This window comes from Phlebotomus papatasi, chromosome 2, assembly GCF_024763615.1.
Source record: "Phlebotomus papatasi isolate M1 chromosome 2, Ppap_2.1, whole genome shotgun sequence".
Lineage (NCBI taxonomy): Eukaryota > Metazoa > Arthropoda > Insecta > Diptera > Psychodidae > Phlebotomus > Phlebotomus papatasi.
In genome coordinates, this window is record NC_077223.1 from 80,094,532 (window position 1) to 80,109,447 (window position 14,916).

Genomic DNA, 14,916 nt, shown 5'->3' on the forward strand with positions numbered 1-14,916 from the left:
CCGGAAAATTTATTGAGGCTCTTTTTGTTCTTTTCCAGTGGAGGAAGAAGCGTATGCGAAGGCTGAAGCGTAAGCGCAGAAAGATGCGTGCGAGGTCCAAGTAAATCTCCATGAGGTAAGCCCTAAAATGTGACTATTTCATGCTAAATGAGGTGCTTAACATTCCTTTCACAATCTTTTTCAGATTTTCTCTGTTCCATGTGTTCCGGACAGGGGATGACGAATGGCAGAAGATGACGTCGCCGAAGGGGAGACTTGTCACGAAAAAAAACTTGCTGATGAAAATAAATCGATAGTCTTCTATCCGGACATAAGAAAAGCGTCTTTTTATTTTATCCATTTACAAAATTGTCTGAATATTTGTGGGGGCCCTATTAATGATGAGATTGACGATGATTTGGGATTATTATTCTCCACGATACCTTCTATTGTACGGGGCTATTGGGTCTCGTCGAGGCGGAATCACTTAATTTTCCTTCGTTTCTAGATGCTCCGCATAAATGGAATGGGAAATAGATTTTGGTATATTTCGTGTATCCAATAAATTGGGGCGTAATCAAGTGATTTCCAGGACAACACTCATAAATCACAATCCAATCCTCCTCTTGAGACTCTCATCTGATCGGCATTTTGTGCTACTCTGTCCTATGCTTTCCCTGGGAATTCTTCGACACCCTCATCATTTGCATTACACGGGAATTTGTGCCCCATCCCTCAAGTTAGTGGGAAAGGCAGAACGTCCGGAGGGATTTAAAAATTCTGTGGCAGACTAATTAACTCCTACCATCCTATTCGGCCATTCTCCCCTGAGAATTGGATTTCACGCTCTCCACGGCTTTCGAAGGGTTATTTCACAATTTTCGAGGGGAGCTCATGTTGCGCATTTCTCGTTTGCAGAATATCCTCAGATACAGTGGCGGATACAGGGTGAAAGGCCCAGTCAGGGAATGGTTAAGGAGAACCCTAGAATACTGAGAAGAAAATTGGGAACGCGGGAGGTGCTACATCTTGTCTTATGATTCAGGTGACCATCATTCGCAGGATTAATAAAGATGCTCTGCTCTACACGTCGGGAATTCCGCTTTCAAAGAAGTTTTCGGGACCGAAAAAAGCCCGCGAATTCACTCCAGTGACACAGAAAAATTGCATACTCACAGGAGAGGTCCTTTGGAATAAGTTACGGAAACGCCGTGATTAATACACTCAGTCCCGGCATTAAGTCCTTCGGGATCATGAACCTGACGGAATTATGCACAAATGACACTCGTCCCGATATTATGCACATTTTCGGCATTTTCAGGACCGAAAAAAAACGCGCGAAATGGCATTACGCATCGAGAAAATTTGCATACCCGCAGGGGCTTTCATTTGAATAAATTGACCGTAGAACGAATTTCGCGCGGAGTAAAAGCTGTTCATACAAAAAGATTCAACTGTTTCATAGAAATGCATTAACAAATAGATAGAATATTTAAAAAAAATTACCTACTCTTTCGTCTCCTTTGGGACTCTGGGTACCCATGGAAAAAAGAATTTTTTTAGACTATTTAGAATCGATAAAATTCCGATTCTTCTGGATAATTACAAACTATAAGGATGTCCAAATCTAGGATATTTTTTGCAGGATCCCAATTAACTCCTGAGCTAAGATATTCTTGGTCAAAAATCGTGAATTTTCGATTTTCTGCTTCCTTGCACATATTGTGACTTTTTTCATATTTCTAGACCCGAATAAGGAAAAACCTCTCGGGTCCAATAAGTATGATAACTAACAATTACAGATTACATAAATTCGAAAAACAATTTTTTCATAAATTTTCAAAAAACTTGTTCAAAGTTGATGGGTACTCTCGTCCCCAAAAATCTAGAGGTCAAATGTAAGGTTATCCCGCCAATGTCCGCCATTTGCTTTTTGACACCAACCTCGTAAGAAAATTCAAGCGGGAGCGAAATTTTTGTCAATATGGCCGATAATTTTGACATTTGGCAGCGAAGGAGATTGCTTTCGGGGAAGTTTTTCCTATTCTTCCAGATTTTGGTGAATTCTGATTATCCAGGAAGTGTTTTTTTTGGCTCTTGAGAAAGCTTAATGTGTCTGCAATAACATCCTGTTGAGAGAAATGTGTGTTAAAGTGTTATTCTGTGAAATATTTTGAGGAATCTGTTGGCAAGCAGGAGCTGGGTGTCCTTTTTAGCACTTCCTGGACATCCCACAAGATACTGGTCAATAATTCTTCTTGTTTTAGTGATCAATATTGTAAAGGAGTCATTTGACACGCAAAAATGATTCACAACATTGATATTATTGGCTTTTGGAAAATTGAAGTTTGTCCAAGTTTGTATCGTTTGCTTTCTTTAGGGGACGAGAGTTCCCATGAGTTTTCCAATTTCCCAGAGGCGGAGAAAATTCTTTCTTTATAAAAGTATCATATTTGACCACTAAGACTTACAATAAAGTGAGTTTTACGGTTTTACTGAAATTCGTTCGCTGGATATGTTGTGGTCCGGAAAGAGTTAATAAAAGGAATCAAAGTTTTATTCTGAAAAAGTAGCAAAATGTTTTCAAATTTCCCACGTCGATTAGTATACATTCAGGCGTATTTCAAAAATGAGTTCATAAATTCACTCCCAATCTAGGATGATTAACTAACGGATGGAGCATTTTAATTCTCAAATGGTATATTTTTCTTAATTTTTTTTAAAATAATTTTTAAGCTTTAGATCTCACAAAAATAAATATAAGACGAAATGGTAGCCACATATATATATATAGAGAATATATTTTTATTGAATTTAAAATTTTACTGGTGTTACAGTAGAAAATTTTTCAGAAGAATTCAAAAAATTGCGAATTTTACGTCTTTTTCATAAAGGTTCTTGGACCTATTATCCTCGTGCAATCATTATAAATTTTGTGCTAATAATATAACATTAGATACTCTTTCATTCGGTAAAAGTTTTAAAATGATTGCATTTGGTTTTATAAAAAAAACTAAAAAAAAAAAACTAAAGAAAAAATATACCACATTTTTGTACGGAAAATGTATGTGAATGCTCTGCCTTGCTCCCAATGGTAGGCAAACTTCCATAATTGTATTTGCATAATTCCATCAGGTGCATAATCCCGAAGGACTTAGTGCCGGGACTGAGTGTAGTTTGCCTACGATTAGGAGTCAATTTGTGAAATTATTTTAAAAAAATACGCCTGAAAGTATAATACTATTTTGTGACGCGGGAAATTTGAAGACAGCTTATTTTTCAAAATAAGACTTTAATTTCCTTTATTAATAATAATAATATAATAATATTTATTTTTCCAATCTCCAATTTGCGTCTGCCGCCGACTTCACAACCGATCTCATCGGAGAAAACGGCAGACAACTCCGAATCACTGATCGTATATGTCGCTGATTAAATATTAAACTTTTAACTGATTAAATATTAAACTTTAGTAAACTTTTAAATATTCTAACAAATAATTGAAAAATTCTGGTCAAAATAAATTGAATCTTTTTGTTCTGACTAAGTATACTTTTACTTCACTCGAAATTCGTCCTACAGCCGATTTTATTCAAAAGAAATCTTCTATGGGTATGCAAATTTTCTCGATGCATAATGCCATTTCACGCGCTTTGTCGTTCCCGAAAATGTGCATTAACCCATTCATACTCAATGTACCAGAAATACTTGAGATAGAATATTCATATTTTGGGATTAGTTTCCTAGAGATTAATAGATGAGTTTTTTGAAAAGAAAAAAAAATTATCCATTATGGGGGCGCGGGGATCCGCCCTCAAACACGCGTCTTAACGGTCACTGAATTTAAATTCTGTACATTAATTTATTACAAACTCTATTGATTTAGATAAAGTAACTATCTAAGAAAACAAATTGGCAACTAGAATTCAAATCAGGAAAGAGGATGGAGGTCAATTTTAACAAATTCGACGGGATGTCGAATTTTCCGTCCGCCATTTTGAGCAAAAATTTTGCATGACTTTCCGCGAAGCCAGAAAAGAACAACAAAATGTATTTCCATCTCTGTCGGGCTATTTTTTCCAAGTAATTGAAGGACTAAAGTAACTAAAGATCCATTCCCGACAGAAATTCGAATATCAATTGCCTAGAAATAAATAATGTAAAATCACTCAATTTGCGTATGATGTATAATACCATGGTAAGGAATGGCTTAAGCCCGAAATTGAGTGTGGGTGTGTATGTGTAGTCAGGATTTTATTAAGGGGACAAGAGGGGGGGTAAATTATACAATTACAATTATTCACAAAAGAAATTGTTTTTCGGACGCAAAGAACAAGAGCTTTCGGGAAAATTAGTAAAAATGCCCAATTTTTATGAATGTGATCTTATTTAAAATCAATAAAATCTTTATAAGGACCTTTATGAAAAACAAATCCACTTAGGAACTGTTCTTTCGAAAAATTCTGTCTTTATTCCACCCATATCTTCGCCGCTTTCGACAGATTTAGATAAGCGGTGTACAAAAACGTTTCATGGGTTTGAGTATGTGTAGTGTTCTAGTGGCGGAAATTGAATTTTAAGTTTAAGAACGATGTTCTTGAAAAAAAAAGAGTTTTTTCTTGATTTTGATGATTTAAAGTGGTTTAGTCAGATAAATAATTTTCATTAGTTTTAAAATAAACAAATATTAGCTCTTTTTGATATAAGGAAAGAAATCAAAATCTACTTCAATTTTTAAATTTTTTTTAAACTCCTTGGTAAGATTTAAACACACTTTCTGTTTAAAATTCATCATATTCCACTTAATTTTTTATGATTACGAATTATTTGCAAAGACGAGAACACCTTCCCAAAATTATTCTTGAATTAGTTTTGGTTTTATACTTCAATTTATCGAATTTTTTGAATATCGTAATAAGGAAGACAACGACCCCTCCCACTCCTTCGTGCCCATCATTCGCTAAGCTCCTATTTAGTGTTTAATCAGAATCGATTAGCAAATTCTAACTTTTACAGCAGTAATACAAAAGGGGCTGAATGAATAAAATAAAAAAAAAAACTTACAAAAATATTTAAATTAACTGTTCAGGAGGCCCTTCGAGGTAGGGGCCCGGCCACCGGTCTTGCTACCCCCCATATCCGCCACTGCTCAGATATCTCCGGATATTCAAAGAACTTAATGTACTCCTGCCGGAAGGCGATTTGTATGAAAATATTATAACTGAAATATCTTAGGGAGCATATTCAAAACAATTTTTTCAAATTTTCAATAAACCTCCAAGACTTCCAATGATCGTTAACCCTTTCAGTACTAATGAGTCGTACTAAAAATATCCATCCAATTACTAACTAGTCTAGTCCTTTCTAAGATTTAGATTTTAGCACAATTAAATAGTTTGAAAAGCGTGAATATTATACCGACAAAATTTTGATAAGTTTACGCCGAGGATTAACCCACTAACAACGTGTCAAGGCACTAATAAAAAATCACACATTTCCAGCGTTTAACAAGCAATTTTAAATAAATAAAAATTTTATTAGCGCAGTAAATGTGATTTTTCTTACGTTAATCCTGGCGAGGGATTAATTGGCTATTAGAAAGTTAGAGGAAAAATTTGCATAATACAGAGAATACTGTTTCATGTTCTACAGTTCAAATGAAACATTAAGATTAAAACTAAAAAGCATTAAAAAAAAAAGATATGTAATTGAAACTTATCGTCTCTTTTATTAATAAAAAAGTATCGAGTGTGGATTTATTTGAAAGGTCTTTGGTTGGTTTTTACTTAGAACAATCCTTTTATATTTCATTAAACAACTTTCCATAGAAGCAATAAAACAATTTTTCATACAGCATCAAAGTCAAAAGTTCGAACATACCGCAAAGTTGAGAGGAATTGCCATACTTTTTTTCTGTTTCAGAAATACTTTGGCATACTTCGGAAGTGGAGAATCTTAAAAAAGTATAAAAGTGAGCTTAATGCTTGATGTGTGCTATGAGTGGGTACTGAAAGGAAAGCGTCGACGTCACTGAAAGGCAATATCCTCCCTCGGTTTCTCTATCGCGAAAACTAAAAAGCATATTGGAGACAGAAAGAGCTTTTTAGCACTTTTGCACTAGAAGAAAAATACAAGGATTCTATCTCAAAGTAAGTTTCAGAACATTGTATTTATTCGCCTTTCACATTTTACCACAGCTGTAACGCATATTCAGAGGCAACAAAAAGCGCGTAATATACAAAATGTATTAAATTTTCATTGGATGATGCGTCATATGAAAATGTAAGTATAGTCTATGGCTCGGTCGACGTCATTTCCTCTCCATTTTCACTCTGTTCGCTTGGAGCTAAACGAGGGGCCCTCATTAACCGCATTACTATTCTAATCAATGCGAAAGTGTCTCCATTCTGCCAGCATATTCACGGCTTTTATGATTACAATAATGCGGAAAAATTATGTATAATATGAGGTTTAGTGGTGGAAAATAGCAAGAAATTGTTTAAATATGTAATACACTGTCGCAAAATGTTAATTTTCTACGCACAAAATAAACAATATTCTTTTTGTTTGTGCAACTTTCCTTGAAGTTTCTGAAGTAACATATATTTTATAAGACTAAGAAAATAGAATAATTCCTGGAAGAAATTTAGAAGTTTACTTATATGGATATTTTATGTCGTACAAAACTAGGTTTACATGACATGATGGAGGGTTTCATAGGATAGTGCACTTTTAAACTTCATTTTATGAAAGAATTAGCATATTGAACAGTTCTCAGGTTTCTAACAATGCCAAATCTTATGAATTAGACTCTATTCTCGGCTTATTTACCTATATTAATAAAGTTCTTTAAGGATTTTACACATTAAAGGCCTCTACACATTGGAAGCAATTTTTGTCAAAAATTGCATTTTTGACAGAATTTTGACGTTTCTGCCTATAGCACTGCAGCCAATTTCCTTCAAAAAAGCAATTTTTGACGAAAATTGTTTTCAATGTGTAGACACCTTAAGAGTAATTTTCTTCAAAAATTGTATTTTTGATAGAATTTTGGCGTTTCTCTCTACAGCACTAAGCAATTTTCTTAAAAAAGGGCAATTTTTGACGAGAATTGCTCCAACTGCTGATGTAGATGTTTGAGAATTCCTATTGGGAACCCAATGCTCGTAAATCGTATAATCCACAAATAAGATCGTAAAGGTTTGTACAGTAGAGCCTCGCTATAGTCCATATTTGGTTCCAGATTTGACACTTGGGTCGCACTATAGTCCATGTCATTTTTTAAAATTATCAACAACTTTTAGTATTGAAATTGCTCGACGACTTTAACTTTCTTTGCGATGGTGGTACTTGCCCTCGCTCTCTTCATTATGGATCACAATTATCACAACTACTCAATAAAGTTTGCCAAAAATATTAAAATAATTATGACAACATTGCATGTCGCGTACTAAAAAACATAACCTAACTTAAAATCAGTGTTTTGAAATCATCTGTCGATAAATTGTGGACTATAGAGCGATGGCCTATATCGGGGTTCTACTGTAACTGAGTTGATCAGCAAAAATATGCTGACTGGTCAGCAGTTCTCGAACAAAAAGTGCTCACCAAATATATGGAAATGGCACTACCTTGTGAGTCTTGTTTTAAGGATTTTAAGGTTATCAGAATTTAGCTGAAAATACATATGTTTTTAGTTGAATTGAAATCAGTTAGCATTATGTGCTCACTGAGAAGAAGTGATTTAATGGATTTAACGATATTTTTGTAAAATCATGGTTTTGGAGAGAAAGGGGAGGAGAATAAAGTGAAAATGAAAGTCACATTGATGATTCTTGGATCGACTGATAGAGAGGCCCCCCTGTAGGTCCCATCATGGTGCTAACTCTGACCATTTGATCTTTAGATTTGGTAAAACGGACAGACAGATGAATTGACAGATAGATGAACCGGCGGAAACCTGTGATACTTTTTCTTTCGCAAAGAATTGGTGAAAAGACCAAAAATGAAGGGTTTATAATACTGCTATCTCAATAGATTTTATTGAGTAAAATTGTCAGTAAAAATTACAGTCAGAATACAGTCAGAAGTAGACTATTAAACTGGTGATCATACAATATATTTATAAAGAATTAAAACAGTAAAATATACTTAACAACAGAAAAATTGAGAAATTTTGAAACATTTTTGCAAATGGCTTGGTTTAAATGGTAAGATTTTATTATTATTATTTTTTGAAAACTAAATACTAAATAAAGCTACTAATAATTTTAAAAACTACAGTGCCCGCTTTGTCATTCGGATGATCGGGAGACAATATGACAGGACTGCTTCGTTATCCGGATGGACTTTTTAATTTGTTCAACGTCTCGAAAATATAATACAAGTTTTTTTTTTGTAGAATTAGAAAAAAGTTTCAAAGAAGATTAAAAAGACATAATTAGAGAATTCTATGCTATTATACTTCATTTATTAAACGAAAACATCACAGGATAATTCATTTTCATTGCTGAATACACATGTATGCATAACCTCAAAATTGTTTTAAATGTAACCATCGAGAACTCGTCCGGATCACGCCGATCCGGATTAGAGAGCGGACATTGTACTTCAATTTTTTACAGTCCATGAATTTCATTATAAAAGATGGAAGTAAATTCTCTATATAGTTAAAGACATCGTGAGACAACTAGGGGAAAGTTCCCATGCTTGATACTGCAAAATGATGTCCAAGGTTTGTGATTATTTTCTGAATAACACACAAACCGAAGCGATTATTCTACTATGACAAAAAAATGTCTCACTTGTAAGGTTCATAACCCAACCTCAAATAGTTCCTGGAAATCCTTAGATTTTCTTCAAGAAGAAAATGAAAGTACAGTAGCGATTTTTATACAAGTTGGGTCCGGGGCCTTCCTGTATAATGACTGATTCGACCATTCGGAGGCGTATTTTCACTGTAAAAATTTCACCGGATACAAAAAATTGAACATCAATATCTAGACGGAACTCTAATTTATCTGCCTGAATAGTTTGTACGACTGGTTATTAGTTTTAAAATCACTTTTATGTAATTTTTCTAAGTCATGTTTTTATAACATTAGGGCACTAGCGAAAACCATTTTTTCACTTTGAGTCCATGAAAATGTCACTCTGCAATCTTAAAATTCAGGGAACAGGGTTGAAGGTTATGTCAATTGTCGATAAAATTGGAGGTTTACAATAGGTGTAATTATGAAAGAACCACATCTAATGATAGAGTTGCCACATTTAAATTATCATTCATGGACCCTTCTTAAAATATAGGATTGACACAGGTAGAATTTATCAATTTGTCACCTTCCACAAAAACAGTGTCCCCAAGTAAAAATATTTTTACATAAACATTAGTACTGATGACCCCTCTATGTGCCTATGATAGTAGTTTTCCTGAACAGCGACATTAATTAAGAAATAATTATGATATATCATGTATCGAAATTACGGTTTTGAACCTATTTTTGATTTGTGCATCCTGAAACTAGGAAAAAAGAGCTAGGATCCTATTTTTTTAGGAAATGTGAGGCTTAGCATCACCTATTGAAATATATTGCTTTGAGTCATAACTATTGATTAACATAGGAAAAAAATAGTTTTTATTAAGCTTGGATCGTATCAAGCATGGGCACTTCCCCCTACCTGAATTCTGAGATGAAATCTAAGGTTGTACATATAATCTTTAAAAATGTATTAAAAACTGACTATATTAAAAAAAAAAGATTTTTATTGATAAAAAATTTAAATTCTTTCGATATGAATTGATTTTGATAGGCATCACTATTTTTAATTCTCTTCCGTGTGGTAGTCGGAATTTCGCGGATGCTATCCGTGAATTCTTTCTGGCTGAACTTTAGAAGCTTCTATGTTTCTTATTTTTCTACTCATCTTTTTTTCCTTTTCTTTCTTTTTCTTATTAAGATTCTTTTTTTTATTCTGAATTGTATTTTTCATTACTTATGTTCTTCAATCACAATTGTAAGAGGGGTGACCCTATTTTTGTGATTTAAATATATGCATTATTATTATTATTATTATTATATTATTTATCGTTTAGTATTGTGTATGGTGTTGATGAAAATGAAAGAATCGCCTCGAAAGAATGTTCACGTAGGAGCAGAGCGTAATTGAAACCGCAAATTAATATCTCTTACTGTTTGGTCTCTATGGAATATGTCGGCAGCTATTTCTTACAGCTGTTACTGCTGAATATCTTAATGAAATACGGTAAGCGGAAACTCTTCAGACAATCCAGAATTTTATTTTTTTTTTAAATATGATTATTTTCTATTTTTGAATTGCAGAAAATAATAACCATTGCAGGTTCTCATAACTATTTGGAACCTGTATGAACGTTTTGGATTATGTTTTGGGAAAAAAATAATTTGGAAAAATATTTACTGATTCTAGCATTGTGTTGTCTTATACAATTTTACAATTAAATAACCGTTTTAATGTTTATTTTTTTGAAAAAGTTTAAAACCCCAGTTAAAACACGAATGAACACATTTAATTACACGTTTTAACAGCAGCTGCTATAGGTATCGGAAAAATTTCAAATGTATTTTATTTGCACAAATTGCGTGTTTTTTAGCAATAAAATAGTTCAAGGAAACACAAAAAAAAGAGAGCCACCAAATGTTTTCCCTTCCTGCGACAAATTTACGGATCAAAGCACCAATTAGAAAGCCACATAGCCACAGGATTCCACATTGATGAAAATTTGCGGAGAGAACAGAGTGAAAAATCGACACAGCTGAGAGCCCCAAAAGTGCACTGAAATGAAATATGAGGATACTTTTCCCTCAATTGCACAAAATACCATGCTATGTATATGCATATCGTAAATTTTCCAATAATCCAGAAACCGGGTGCAGTACTTGAAAAAAAATTCTGGAAATCAGGTGAAATGTGGAAAGGTATTGATTTTTGTGATTGGAAGGAGGCACAAATTGACATGGTGTGGAATAACATAGAATTGGGATATTTGTGTAATATTTGTCTGCGAGGTGAAAATACGAGGGAAATAATTCAGTGAAGCAGCTCTGTTTATTTTTCCAATATAATATAGGATTCAGGAGAGAGAAAAAGGAATTACGATTTTCATGAATATTTCATTAAATAGGATTTATACTTCCATACATCTTTTTCTTTGCGCTTGTGATGTGTCTTTTGCGGTTGATTTCAAGATTGAAATGTATCCTGTTGCGAAAATATCAACAGATAAGTAGGACGTTACGAAGCCTATTATCATGATTTCGTTGGAATTTCAAAAAGATCCTCAAAAAGTGTTTTACACGGAAATTTCATGGAAATGTCGTAGACATTTCGTATTTTATTACATGGACACAATTTGAAAATTTACTTTACTGTTTACATAAGCAAAACTAAGCAACTAAGTTTAACTAAGCAAAACTGTAAGCATTTTACTGTTTACATGTGCTTCTGTGTTATCGGCTTTTCTTTGTGGGCAAAATCTTTTTAGCCAGTAAAAAATTAAATATGATCAGTAAAAAACTTTTTAAAAAAAATCGGAAAAAATTAAATTTGGTCAGTAAAAAATAAAATTTGGTCGGTGACAAGTCAAATTTGATCAGTAAAAAATAAAATTTAGTCAGTAAAAAATAAAATTTGGTCAGTAAAATATAAAATATAGTCAGTAATAAATAAAATTTGGTCAGTATAAAATAAAAAATTCTATCAATCAAAAATCAAATTCGGTCGGAGAAAAGTCAAATTTGGTCAGTATTTTTTTTTTAAATCAGTATAATGTAAAATTTAATCAGTGGAAAATTAAATATGATCAGTGAATAATAATTTATTCAATAAAAACTAAAAGGAAATCAATAAAAGTTAAAACTTTTCATATCCGGATAAAAAGTATTGCACATTTCGTATTGCGGAAACTTCGTATTTTAGTACATTTCGTATTTTACCATTTCGTATTTCATATTTCGTCTTTCCTTAATTTTATACAAAAATTAAACTTAAATTAATGATAACTTTCCATAGTACAGAATATTTCCCGTTGCCTCAACAGGCGATACAAATTACTTCCCAAAGCACGGAAAATTTCCCTTTGCCTCAACAGGCGATACAGATAACTTCCCGAAGTATAGAAAATTTGATTTTTTACTGACCAGGTTCTTTATTTTTTACTGACCATTTTTTATATTTTACCGATCAAATTTCATTTTTTACTGATCAATTTTGATTTTTCACTGACCAAATTTGATTTTTTACTGCCCAATTTTAACCTTTTACCGACCAACTTTGACTTTTATCCGACCGAATTTGATTTTTTACAGACCAAATTTTATTTTATACTGACCAAATTTGATTTTTTTACTGACCAAATTTGATTTTTTACTGACCAAAATATACGCTGATAAAATTTGATTTTTTACTGACCAGATTCTTTATTTTTTACTGACCATATTTTATTTTTTACTGACCGTATTTTATTTTTTACTGACCACATTTGATCTTTTAGTGACCAAATTTTATTTTTTACTGACCAAATTTTATTTTTTACTGACCAAAAAGTCGCAGCCTTTTTGGTTAGCAAAATCACTTCTCAGATTCTCAAATTTTTTTTTAAACTGTTTTGATGGAAATTCATTTAATTTTAATTTTTTATTGCAAATACGGTTAATTTTAGAATTTCGGACAAACCAATTTTTTATTATTTAGTAATAATACAATTGTGGAGTATTTCTGAATATTATTTAATTGATTTTTATGGTGATATTCCAAAAGAAAAATGAAAAGGTGAAATCTTTCTCCTGAACATTTTTTAGCACATGACTGTTTTCAAGTGCTTCTGCATTATCGACTTGGTTTCTGTCTTGACTGTTTTTCCCAGTTCTTGGTGTGTCTTAAACCACCAAATTGTCATGTGTTAAAAAATGTTCAGGAAAAGGCTTTCTCTTTTTTTCATGTGTTTTTTAGCACTTTACTGTTCTATAGTGCTTCTACATTAATCCACTTTTCTTTATTTTGGTTCCTGTCACAACCCTTTGATGGTTTTAGAACACAGCGAGGACTTTATAAAATATTCGAGACAGGAAGCAATACGAAGATGAGTTAATAATGCAAAAGGACTTCAGAACAGTAAAGTGCTAAACGAACATGTTCATTTCTGATTGTAATATCACCATTAATCAAGTTATTGTAAGTTTAAGTTGTTTGTTCAAAATTACTATTTTTACCTTATTACTTAATATCTTTAACAAAAGAGGGATGGCAAAGTGTCCTAAGCCTTGCGAAGTGTTCGAACTCGTGACTTAAATGTTGTACCTTAAAAGTACTTTCGCATCATTTACACTTTGCGAGTTCTCAATGGATTTGAACCGATTTATTAATCACTCTAAAGTTCCTATGAAATAGTTTCAAGAGTAATGGAATTGCTTTTTAGATAAAAATTACTTATAGGTTCATAACCGATTTTTTGAAAGGATTTAAAAATCACTCAAAACATTGCCAAAATGTCTTACGAATCATGTAATTGCAAGGGGTAGATAACTTTGCCGTTCACGTTTCACTAGAGTGCCGATCTTTTGTAAAAATTATGCCGATTTGCTGATTTTGCACGGATTTCTCGATCTCGTTCCGTTATGCAAAGAGTTTTAACGAACGATATACTTCATAAGAGCGAAGTGACATTTAAATATGCCGAGTCTTCGCTAAAATTGTGACAATCTGCCGATTAATGCTGAGTTACATGCCAATCTGTCGATTTCTTGCCAAATTGTGCCGATCTGTCAATTTTTAGCTCTCGATTGAACAATTTTGTCGATCGCCACTCACGGTTCACTCGGAGATCCACTTCTTCACCCCTTGTGCAATTGAATTTCGGATAAAAATAGTTTGGTTTGGAATGGGTACTGACTTGTCAAGAATACCGAGGCGCTTTTTTGAGCTTTTTTGACCTTTGACATTAAAAAAACGCTATTAGGAATTATAAAGTTTAAAATTATAAAAACGTTATTAAGGGATCTCAGTGGCGCAATAGGCAAGACCGTTGGTTTTGGGCAAATGAGATCTCTGATTCGACTCTCACAGCTGTAATTTCGAGTTCCGCCTCGAGAGGGAGGGAAAGGGGGAATGTTAATGGTCCAACTGTCGACTTAAGGGACTAATATTTTGAGATTATTTAAAATATGTGAGATTTTATTAATGTAATGTGAAAATGTGCAAAATAAGAAATGGTTTTCGATTTTAGGTGCAGATGTTACAATTGAAATTTAATGGCAATATTCATTTAAAGTGCAATCTTTGTGTGACATGTGCAATCTGTGGTAAACATCTCATCGAATCTAAATTTGCACGACCATTTAATATTTGATTTGGTTTCAATGAACTTGATTTATTTCCTTCATTTATGCTACATTGAATTTTCTCTATATTATTTACAATTCAAGTACAAGTAGCAATAAGAAAGTCTTTAAAGCAATTCCGTCTTAATCTGTACAAATTGAAAATTACAATTTGTACTGAATTTGTTCTCTGAATCAGATTGAGAGATTATTTTGGCGTCTTGCGATTTTTTTTTCGTCTATTGAAGAAATACTCTCGTGAAATTTTATTACTTGATTAAATTCACCCTCTCTCTCAGTCAAACTCATAATTCTGAAGCGAGAAAATGGTCGGGACATTTTTTTTTTGGCAACAGTAGAAGACTCACATAAATTCCATGATATCTCTCTTGTCTCCCTAACACCTACATTCTACACGATAAAATTAATAAAAAAAAAGATGAAGAGGGAGAAATGTAAGAAATATTGTAGTAAATGCGATATTGAATGCTTTTATGATCAAAAAGCAAGTATAAAATGTGAGTGCTTGTTATAAAAATATATTAAAGGAAAGCTCTTGGATGTGCGAGTGAACTTTCTTCGT

The 14,916-nt window shown here is 32.9% G+C and overlaps 1 protein-coding gene and 1 long non-coding RNA gene across 2 annotated transcripts in view; one reads left to right on the forward strand and one right to left on the reverse strand.

Moving 5' to 3' along the window:
* Positions 1–319, forward strand: part of LOC129804608 (uncharacterized) — a 1,209-nt gene extending 890 nt beyond the window's left edge. The window contains exons 2-3 of the long non-coding RNA XR_008752005.1: positions 39–115; positions 185–319. This is a non-coding gene — a long non-coding RNA (uncharacterized LOC129804608). The remainder of the gene's footprint in view (positions 1–38; positions 116–184) is intronic.
* LOC129804607 (sodium channel protein 60E) overlaps positions 1–14,916 on the reverse strand; it is a 198,820-nt gene that overhangs the window by 58,633 nt on the left and 125,271 nt on the right. The window lies entirely within an intron of this gene.